The following is an 11,982-nucleotide window of genomic DNA, read 5'->3' as shown; positions in this document are numbered from 1 at the left end:
TAGAAAAGGGGAAATCGAGTCTCCTTGACGCAGTTCCTCGCCGAACAGAGAATTCTTTTGAAGAGATCATTGATGAGGACCGAGAGTTTTGGATGAAGAAAAGACATCATAAATCATTGGTTCTCCATTTTCTACCAAACCCCATATAACCCATGATATCATCCTAGGTAACCCAGGAGACTGAGTCGAGGCTTTATGGAAATCAATCTTGAAAATCAGACCTGCCGCTTCATTCATTTTTTAGATCACTCACCAGCTCATTTGCCAATCATAAAGCCATCTATAATGTTGCGGTCTGCTATAACGCTGATTGGGTAATGCTAATGATATCTTGCTAACAGTTTTCAGTTTAGATGCAAGGATTTTAGCAATGATCTTATAGATACCATGAATCATGCTGATGGGTCGAAAATCTTTAAACTCTGTTGTAACCCATTTTCGGGTCCCCAAATAAATGAAATAAAATAAATAGCCAAAGGAGGTTAGAAAAATAACAGGAGGCAGAAGTGCTCACCAAATGGTTAGAAAAATCGGTCAAGGAGGTTAAAAAATACAAAGATGGATTTTGCATATTATTATCTTGAATGATGAGAGCCCTGGAACAGGGATAAGAAAATTGATTTTTGAGGAGGAAAAGCCCAAGTTTGGATGTTTATGGACTTAATTGGATTTTTAATATGATTTTATAGGGGATTTTTGATTGCAAGAAAATTTGATTTTAAGTCAATTGGGGCTTTAATTAGAAGATGATTTAAGTCTGGGGCCAAAATATATTTTTTAGGAATTTATTAGGCCAAATCAGGAGCTTAATTGAATAAATATTGAAGTTTAATGGCAATTAGGAGTTTAATTGTGAAAAACCGAAACCAGGACCAATTTGGAAAAACCGGGTAAATAGAGGGGGCTGTTTTGCTTTGGATCAGGGGCCTAATTGAAGAAATTAGAAGTTTATTGATCAATTCAGGGCTTAATTGCATAAATCAAAGGCCAAGGACCAAAGTAAAAAACGCGGCCAACAAGAGGGACGGGGGACCCGAATTGGCAGGGACGCAATTGAAATGATTAAAAAATGATTAAGGACTGATTTGCAAAAGCATATTCTGGCGCCTTTTTTTTAAAATGAAACGGCGCGTTTTATCCAAAACGACGCCGTTTCATACATAAAAAAAAGGAAAAAAAAAAGAAAAGGGACCGAACGGTGCCGTTTTGAACGACATTGTTCCTCCTTCATCTTCCTCCCTGCACTCGTTGCAGGGGAGAAGAAAAATGGTTTTTTCTTCTTCAAAAACTTCCCGCCCCTTCTCTTCCCCTGCAATCTCCACCGAAAAAACCCAAAGCCCCACACCGTTGGGACCACCGACCGAAGGCATTGGCCGACCACCGATCGAAAGTAGAAACGGCGCCTTGCTGTCGCGGGTGGTGGCCGACCAGCCACCCGCGAAACCCGCTCCAGGCGCACTAACAATGGTCCCAGCACCTTTTCTTCCCCTATAAATACAGAAGAAACCGAAGAGAGAAGGGAGAAAAGAAACCGAAGGGAGGAGAGAGAGAGGAGACCGAAGAGAGAGAAAGAATGAACGAAATAGAGGGGAGAGCAGTAACAAACCGAAAACAAAGAAACTGAAACCGAAAACCAAAAAAAACCGAAGCGGAGAAAGCCACTGAGAACGGAAGAAAAAAAAAAAGAAAAGGCAAGAGGAAGAAACTTCTCGCCGCCGTTAGGAACGACAGCAACACCGCCCGGAGCCGCCGCCCACGAGCCACGCCACCGAAGCACCGCCAACGACCGCCTCCTCCACGCCAGGTAAATTTTCTTCTTCTCCTTCGTTTGCAGCGTTTGCTCTGCATGCAGAGTTATGCTTGCAGGAGGCGGGGGGGGGAAGAAAATTAATTCTTCCCCCGATGGGCCAAAGGTCCTGGCCCAGACTGTAGAAGTTTTGGGCCGAGATCGGCCCAATTTCATGTTGGGCCGAGGTCGGCCCGTTTTTATTTTTTGGGCTGAGCTTGGCCCATTTATTTTGGGCCGGCCCAGCCCCATAATATATTATATATTATATTATTATAATATGTTGTAATATATGTGTGTATATATGTATATATATATATTATAAAATAAAAAAAAATATTCTAAAAAAAATCTTTAAAAATATTGTTGATTTTTCTGCATATTTTTGTCAAGTGGTTAATGTTTGGTTTGTATTTTTATACCGTAAAGATACAACCAGTGTTAAAAATACCCGGTTTTCGTCAAAATATCAAAGATTTTTTAGAATAAAAAATATTTTGGTTTGAAAAAATTCTAAAAAAGTCCCTAAAATGCTGTTGATTTTTCTGCACTATTTTTTATCAAAGTGGATTAATAATTGGCTTGTATTTTATACCGTAAGGAACAAGCTCAGTATTAAAATACCCGATTTTCGTCAAGCAAAAAAAAAATTAAAAAAAATATTTTTCCAAAAATTGTTTTGTTTTAAAATACAGCCTGGTCTCTCCAATATATACATATAAATATATAAACATCATATTTTCACACAATAAAGAAAATTTTCAAAAATAATATATGTATTAGGCATGCATTTTGGCTTTAATAACCAGTTTATTCTAAAGCCATGAGAACTAGGCCAATATTTTCAAAATTCAAAAAATCCTTTTGTTTTGTTTAGTATTTGGATTACGAATTTATACGTAAAAATGTATTCCAAAATATCTTATTAATAAATTTTGATATGGACGTAGAACAGTTAAGATTTACCCGATAAGTAAGACCTTCTTATCGCAGGAGGATTTTTCTTGAACCATAGACAGATCAACACTAGGAAACACCGAACACCTTTGGTTTTTATCAGACAATAAAACAATACAGCTTACCATTAGGTAGGGCGTATTTGGTGCTCTAATATCTTCTCTTTACTACAAACCGTCCGTACCCGATCTCTAAGCACCAGTTAGGTTCCTAGTGATCAAAATACTAGGTGGCGACTCCATTCCATTTTCTACCAATTAAAAGACAATATTTTTTGTATCCTTATAGATATATACAGAATTTACATGGTAGATTAAAAAATGAAACAAACACTTGTTATTTTCGCCCGCGAACGCCGCACACTGTGCTACAGAAATGGCGACGTCCACTGGGAACCTTGTAAGGAATAAGCTTTGTTTTTGTCTGATGTTTGTGTTTAACGTGTTGTTTATTGTTAAATAATATGCCTTTCCATTTATTTGCATATTTTTTTTTTTTATTTTACTCATATATTATGCTTGTATAAAATTGTCTCTTGCATCACTTGCTTTTTATTTTTGAGAAAGCACACGGCAAGCGTTAAGTTAAGTGGGGAATTAGCGATTTATCTAAGACTATTGGTCAGGGTTAATGTCGTGAAGACACCCACTATATCTGAGTGCTTTGCTTGGAAATGGTGGCATACGTTGTTTAACTGTTCCTTGCAACGCCCCCTACTATCTTTACTGAAGAACGTTCACTGGGTAGGATTATGAGACCTCAAACTAATTAGAAAACCTACCCACTCTCACTTTAATTAAATAGAGCTTGTCCTTAGGTTATGTATCTTTATTTGCATCAAGATCAATTAAGGGCTTAACTCATCGCGCATCACTTTTATGCATCACATCTTGCATCACAATTTTGTTTTTTATTTATCATATACTCCAGTACAAAAAAAAAGATCGTGAAACATAGGTCCACACCTAGAGTCCCACCAAAACCCCGGTCCAGATCAAAAATGGAAAACGAAAAGAAGGGGGTGGCCCATTTAGAGTCGCACTTTACCAGACCGAGTTGGAAATCCGGAGTAAAAACTGAAGTTTCTCGACTGAACCAATCTGTTTGAGTCATAAACTTTTAAGAGCCCAAGTACAGGACGGGACTCTACCAACCACTTATAGGAGCCACCGCAGTTCATGTCCAGGGGTATCTCAGAACTTTGGGGGCAGATTCAGTGACGCGCGGGGCGAGCACTTTGCGGCCTGCATTCCCATCAGCCCCCTCAAGCTCACATTACTTGTAAAAGGGAAATGGGCCTTCGATATAGGTTCACTAGATTTTATGAACAATGACAAGATATCAGCCTGACCGAAAGGTTAAGAGCAGTTGAGGGAAATGACTGGTTTGACCCCATGCGAGCGTCTGAATATGCTTGGTACCAAAAACATCACGGTACCAAAAGATTTCAGGATTACCGGAGATTTTATAAGGTTACACTGGGTTGGAATGCCCAAACACTCATCCTTCGATCTTATACAATAAGATGGAAGGTGATTTCATACTCGACTAGGTTTACTGATCTACTTTCCAAGGACAAATTCTATCTGGGGTAGCGCTAAGTTGGTTTAACATTAAGGCTGTGGAATAAATGCCAAGATCAGAAATTGGAAGGATTTACGAGCTTTTCCTTTAAGCAATCAAGTTCAATTTGAGAAATTGCTCCAGATTCGAACCGGGGCCTTATGTCAATGGAAAAGAGAGAAAGCAAAGAATCAGGTAAGGCTTATACGCAAAGATGGAAGGGACGGGCCATGCATGGTGCAAAACCCCCTTTGATAGAAACAGGATGGTGAACTTTGTTCGGCTAACATTCAAGTCACCCTACTATGAGCATTATGGGTAGCTCTTCTTCATCATTCTATGATGTTGTACGGACTAGGGTGGAAGAATAGAGCAAGGGGATAACTGGACGTATTATGAGCCATTGAGAAGAACAAAATGGTTTATCAGGAAGAAAAATATGAAAGGTCCCGTCAACAACTTCGAAAGGTGGTCCAATGACAAGATAACAGATTCATTATAACCCACAAAATACCTACCTCTCATGTGGCCCACATAAACTTTAACAAACCTTTTTCCTTTAATCGAGCAAATGACCAGTCAAACACCCAAAACACCTACCAAAGACCAAACACAAGATACATTTCAGAACAACTACCGCCATTACCCATGCCTCTAAAGGACATATATGCCAAAACTACTGAGCATTGGACAAAATAGCTCCTATCCCTACATTACCACTACAGCCCACCATTCCCCATCTGGTATAAGCCCGAGTGACTTGTGAGTACCATGCTGGTATTCCCGGGCATTGTCTTGAAACGTGCTATGGTTTCAAGAACAAGTTGTTGAAAGCTCATCAAGATAGGATGGGTTGTCATTTGAAGACACACCCAATATCAGTCAAAATCCATTTGCCTGGTCATGACAAAGTGATAGGGGATAAAGGGTTGGAAAACCTTGGTCAAAGAATCGTCAATAATGAAGAAGGCGAGATCGAAGGAGAAGACCAAGGAAACGCAAGTGGGAAGGAAGATGAAGCATTGCCTCGGTTGACTTTCCACAACACTAGAAGAAGTTTCAGAACGGGTTGACCCATAAGAAACTTCTCGTAGTTTTCAAAATGTAAAAACAACTTTATTTGCCTTAGCATGTTTTGTCATTGCTTTTGTTTCATTGCTTTTATTTTCTCTAGTGGGGCAATCAGAGCTCATTGATGTTAGCCAAATTTTGTGTTTGTCTTTGAGCTTACCTTTTCTTTAATAAATGATGAGTTTATGCATTTTTGAACAAAGTTTTGAGTGGTTACAAATAAAGTATCATAAAATGGTTTAATATGAAATTTAGGAAAAAGCTTTAACCCTAAAGTACAACCTATCATTGATAGCATAATAAATGCATGATAAATTTGATTAAGGTAGTCACTTTATAATCATCTGTAATTGTCTTTTAAAGAATAGAATTTATCGAACCATAACAATGTGCATTTTGAAAAAAAAATCATTATCTCTTCACTCACTAAAAAAGTTTATCACTGGCTGAATGAATTACTTTCTCTATATAAAAGCCCAGACTAATATCGCACCCCTACACTGGGGGCAAGACGAGATGTTTTATGAAAAGTTTTACGTGTTTTAAAATTGGATGAAGCTTATAGATTTGAAAACCAAGCTAAAAGCATTTTGACAAAAGCATGACAAATAGGCAAATACAACAGTCATTGCATTTTGAGAAAAAGGGACTACTTGAAAGAAAGTCAAAGACTTCTTCTCCAAAATATTATAGGCAACACGAGAGATGAAATCCAACATACGACTTCAAAAAGCTAGTTTCATGTTAAGGAGGGAGGGCTCATGAACTAGAAGAAGAGGATGGGCCTATGTTTCAAAACCAGGTACGAATGCATGCATTGCATCTAATCATAATCATAGCATGTATGTATTTTTGGATCGTTACAGGAGGAGATCTTAGCGCATTCCAACAAGATTATGGACGAAGAAAGAATCATTGAGTTGATTCTAGAACAACAAGAAGAGAAGATAATGGTTTTTTTCGAAACCCATGCAGCAGGAAGAACGACATCGATAGCATCGGTAAAAAGGAATCGCCAAATGTGGATTCCAAGTTGTTGAGATCGCCAGGAAGGGATCTCGTATTTCGATGGAGGTCGCCAGAAGGGACCTCAAATTTCAGCTTTTGTATAAAAGGAATCGCCAGATGGGATTCCAAGTTGTTTGGCTAAAGGAGATCGCTAGAAGGGATCTTGTATTTCGAATGTTGAAGGTCGCCAGAAGGAACTTATGTTTTTAGCTTTGGTAAAAAGGAATTTTGCCCGATGGGATTCCAATTATTTTGAGATCGCCAGAAGGGATCTCGTACTTCGACATTCATTCAAGGAAGGTCGCTAGAAGGGACCTCATATTGAAAACTATTTTCTTAGAAAAGCATGGAGTTTACTAAGAATTTCTTCCCCTTGGTAGGTCACCCATACCCCAATGAGACCATTATTTTTCTTGGTAGGTCACCCATACAATGAGACCATTATTTTTCTTGGGTAGGTCACCCATACAATGAGGACCATTATTTTCTTGGTAGTCACCCATACAATGAGACCATTATTTCTTGGGTAGATCACCCATACAATGAGACCATTTTTTTTCTGCGAGTAGGTCACCCATACAATGAGACCATTCTTCATCTTTTTTTATCTGGGTAGGTCACCCATAATAATGACGCCATTCTTCCCCTTGGGTAGGTCACCCATGATAATGAGACCACTCTTTCCCTTTTCCACTCGGGCAGGTCACCCATCATAATGAGACCACACACGCATTTTTGTATTTGGTTGTGAGTAAAGGAATCGCCAGATTAGATTCCAAGTTGATTGAGATCGCCAGAAGGGATCTCGCATTTCGATATTGGTCAAGGGGAGGTCGCCAGAAGGACTTTCATATTTTAGCCTTGGTTAAGAGGAATCGCCAGATGGGATTCCAAGTTTTTGGGGTTAAAGGAGATCGCCAGAAGGGATCTCGAGATGACTAAATTTTGATCATAGTTTTTTGGGCTGAGGAGGATTGATGTAAAGACAAATTTTCAGAGCGATCGAGCTCCGACCAGATCAGTTTCAGGAGCTCAGTTTTGGTTTATCTTTATAAAAACTTACTGCGCAAAACCTCTGCTCCGTAAGCTTTATAAAGAGGGGCACTGTTGTAACCCATTTTCGGGTCCCCGAATAAATGGAAATAAAATAAATAGCCAAAGGAGGTTAGAAAAATAACAGGAGGCAGAAGCGCTCAGCAAATGGTTAGAAAAATCGATCAAGGAGGTTAAAAAATACAAAGATGGATTTTTGATAATATATTATTGAATGATGAGAGCCCTGTTGGATAAGAAAAATTGATTTTTGAGGAGAAAAACCCAAGTTTGGATAAAATACAGAAGAAACCGAAGAGAGAAGGGAGAAAAAGAAACCGAAGGGAGGAGAGAGAGAGGAGACCGAAGAGAGAGAAAGAACGAACGAAATAGAGGGGAGAGCAGTAACAAACCGAAAACAAAGAAACCGAAACCGAAAACCAAAAACAAACCGAAGCGGAGAAAGCCACTGAGAACGGAAGAAAAAAAAAAAGAAAAGGGAAGAGGAAGCAAACTTTCTCGCCGCCGTTAGGAATGACAGCAAACACCGCCCGGAGCTGCCGCCCACGAGCCACGCCACCGAAACACCGCCAACGACCGCCTCCTCCACGCTAGGTAAATTTTCTTCTTCTCCTTCGTTTGCAGGCGTTGCCTCCTGCATGCAGAGTTATGCTTGCAGGAGGCGGGGGGGAAGAAAATTAACTCTTCCCCCGATGGGCCAAAGGTGCTGGGCTAGCCCGATGCTGGCCCAGCCTTGCAAAGTCTGGGCCGGTCCTGGGGCCCAGACTGTAGAAGTTATTTGGGCCGAGGTCGGCCCAATTTCATGTTGGCCGAGGTCGGCCCGTTTTTATTTTTTGGGCTGAGCTTGGCCCATTTATTTGGCCGGCTCAGCCATAATATATATATATTATATATTATAATATGTTGTAATATATATGTGTATATATGTATATATATTTATAAAATAAAAAAAATATCTAAAAAAAATCTTTAAAAATATTGTTGATTTTTCTGCATATTTTTTTGTCAAGTGGTTTTAATGTTGGTTTGTATTTTTATACCGTAAAGATACAAAACCAGTGTTTAAAAATACCCGGTTTTCATCAAAATATCAAAGATTTTTAGAATAAAAAATATTTTTGGTTTGAAAAAAAATTCTAAAAAAAGTCCCTAAAAATGCTGTTTGATTTTTCTGCATATTTTTATCAAAGTGGATTAATATTGGCTTGTACTTTTATACCGTAAGGATACAATCTCAGTATTAAAATACCCGATTTTCGTCAAAGCAAAAAAAAAAATATATATATTTTCCAAAAATTGTTTTTGTTTTAAAATACAGCCTGGTCTCTCCAATATATACATATAAATATTATAACATCATATTTTCACACAATAAAGAAAATTTTCAAAATAATATATGTATTAGCATGCATTTTGGCTTTAATAACTAGTTTATTCAAGCCCATGAAGAACTAGGCCAATATTTCAAAAATTCAAAAAAAAAAAAATTTGTTTTCTTTTAGTATTTGGGATTTACAAATTTATACGTAAAACGTATTCCTAAATATTATTAATAAAATTTTGATATGGACGTTAGAACAGTTAGGATTTTACCCGATAAGATAAAGACCTTCTTATCGAGGAGGATTTTTCTTGAACCATAGACAGATCAACAACTAGGAAAACACGAAAACACCTTGGTTTTTATCAGACAATAAAACAATGCAGCTTACCTTAGGTAGGGCGTATTTGGGTGCTAATACCTTCCCTTTACGCAACCAGTCCCCGTACCCGATCTCTGAGACCAGTTAGGGTTCCTAGTGATCAAAATACTAGGTGGCGACTCCCATTCCATTTTCTACCAATAAAAGACAATATTTTTTGTATCCCTATAGATATATACAGATTTACATGGTAGATTAAGAAAATGGAAACAAACACTTGTTATTTTCGTCGCGAACGCCGCACACGTGCAACAAACTCAATGGGTTCTACTATCTTGGAGAGGAGAGTTATGTAGGTTGTATTGATTCCTTTGGGTAGCCTTCCTGTTCTGAAGAAGCTTAAGACTATATTGAGAATGTCTTGAGCAATAAAATCTCATGTTAATCTGTAGAATTTGAAGTTGAAACCATCTGGTCCAGGACATTTTGACCCATCACAACCCCATACACTGCGCTTCACTTCTTCCATTGTGATTTCCTGCTCCAGCCATTCAGAGGATTCTTTAGAGAGACATTTGAAACCCAAAGGATTTAACTGCGGCTTTTTTTTTAGAGGGGGAGTCATACAGCTCAGAGAAATAATCCACAGCAGCCTGCTTAATACCCTGCTGAGAATCAAAAGTGTTGCCATTATGGTGGATTTTAAGTATTGATGATTTAGCCTTCCTGAAATTGGCAATCATGTGAAAAAAACTTGTTATTTCTGTCACCCAATTTGCACCACATCTGTCTTGATTTCTGCCTCCAAATAGATTCAATGTGATTGTTGCGAACCCAACGGTCTTTCAACAAAAAGTCTAAATGCTCCTGCTCTTGGTCGGTTAAACCTTCTTCTTCACATTTTTCCTCTAGTATGTTGATAGCTGAAAGGGTTCGTTGAAGGGCAACTTCTTTATTTCCGAATTCAAGCTTATTCCATTGCCTCAATCTGACTGCAATATGATTAAGCTTATTGAGAAATTTAAAGCGGCCAGGGTGAAGGGAGCATGTATCATTCCAGAAGTTTTCAATAATGTGCTTGAAATTTGGGTATTGAGTCCAACAGTCCAAGAAAATAAAAGGACGCCATCCATGGTCTTGCAAGAACTCTCTTGGAAGTCGTCAAAGAGATAAACTGGGGAAGTGAAGATGTAGGATGAGCTTGCGAACATACAGTCCAGTTTGCTATTGGACGTTCCTCTGAACCAGGTAAAATAACCTTTTGCTAAAGGGTATTCAGTGAGCTCACAAGACTGTAGAAATCTGCTAAAAAAATTTGAGCTTGCAGGGTGACAAATTCCACTGTTTCTGTCTTTCTGAGAGAGTGTTTCATTAAAATCTCCTGCTATTATCCATGGAACTTCAAAAGCATGCTTCAGAAGAATGAGATCATCCCAAAGTTTTTGTCTGTCCTGATAGTTACAAGGAGCATAGATGCCAATAACAAAGCAATAAAAATCATTGTGAACATGTTTACCATATAAACCGATCCAACCATGACCATATTCAATATTAGAGACTTCAAAGTTAGTGTTTTTCCACATAGCAAGCAGACCTCCTTTTGATCCTTGAGCATCATTACTAAACAAACTCACATGATTTTCATTCCAAATACGAGATACAAAACCAATGGAACAATTAGCTAGCTTAGTTTCCATCATGAAACATATATCAATCTTATATTCTGTTATTAATTTCGTGATTCTTCTTCGTTTCCTCATCATGCCCAAGCCAAATGAATTCCAAGAAAGAATATTCATGACAGAATTAAAAGGTCTATCTACAGGGATGAAAACTTACTATTCATTATTGTTTCTGCCAATCTTCCCTCTCCTTTTCTAGTTGTCTTATGATAAGCCCATAAAAGTTTTTCAAGAGAGCTGAATTACCAAGGCCCAAAGCTTCTCCCAAATGGATCATTTTGTTGACTTCATTGTGAGATGACTTAGCTGCAGATTCTTTCAGGTTACGGGTATTATTCACCCTGATGTAAGAGTCCATAGAAGATGTTGTAACCCATTTTTGGGTCCCCATAAAAAATAAAATAAATAGCCAAAAGAGTTTAGAAAAAATAACAGGAGGCAGAAGCACTCAGGAAACAGTCAGAAAATTGGTCAAGGAATTTAAAAATACAAGGATTGAATTTTTTACAGTATATTCTTGAAGGATGAAAGCCCTATTGAGAAGGAAAATTTGAATTTTGAGGAGAAAAGTCCAAATTTGGATGTTTATGGACTTAATTGGATTTTTATTTGAATTTATAGAAGATTTGATTGCAAGAAAAATTGATTTTTAAGTCAATTTGGGTTTTAATTTGAAGAAATTTAAGTTCTGGGGCCAAAATATATTTTTTAGGAATTTATTGGGTCAAATCAGGGGCTTAATTGCATAAATATTGAAGTTTAATGGCCAATTAGGGACTTAATTGTAAAAATCCGAAACCAGGGACCAATTTGGAGAAGGCGCAAAGATAGAGGGGGCTGTTTGGAATTGTTTCAGGGGCTTAATTGAAGAAATTGGAAGTTTATTGATCAATTAGGGGCTTAATTGTGAAAATCAGAGGTCAATGATCAAAGTGAAAAACGCGGCCAACTATAGGGGTAGGGACCGAATTTGGCAGGGACGCAATTGAATTTTATTCTTGATTGAAGGACTCGATTGAAGGACTTAATAGAAAAAATGACAAATTAGGGACTGATTTAAAAACAAAGTTTCTGGCGCCTTTATTTTAAAATGAAACGGCGTGTTTTGTCCAAAACAACGCCGTTTCATGCATAAAAAAAAAAAGAGACCGAACGATGCCGTTTTGAACGGCACTGTTCACTGTCTTCTTCCCCCCGAACATTACAGCGGGGAAGAAGG

The sequence above is a fragment of the Populus alba genome, chromosome 15 (assembly GCF_005239225.2).
Source record: "Populus alba chromosome 15, ASM523922v2, whole genome shotgun sequence".
Taxonomy (NCBI): domain Eukaryota; kingdom Viridiplantae; phylum Streptophyta; class Magnoliopsida; order Malpighiales; family Salicaceae; genus Populus; species Populus alba.
This window is presented reverse-complemented; position numbering follows the sequence as displayed.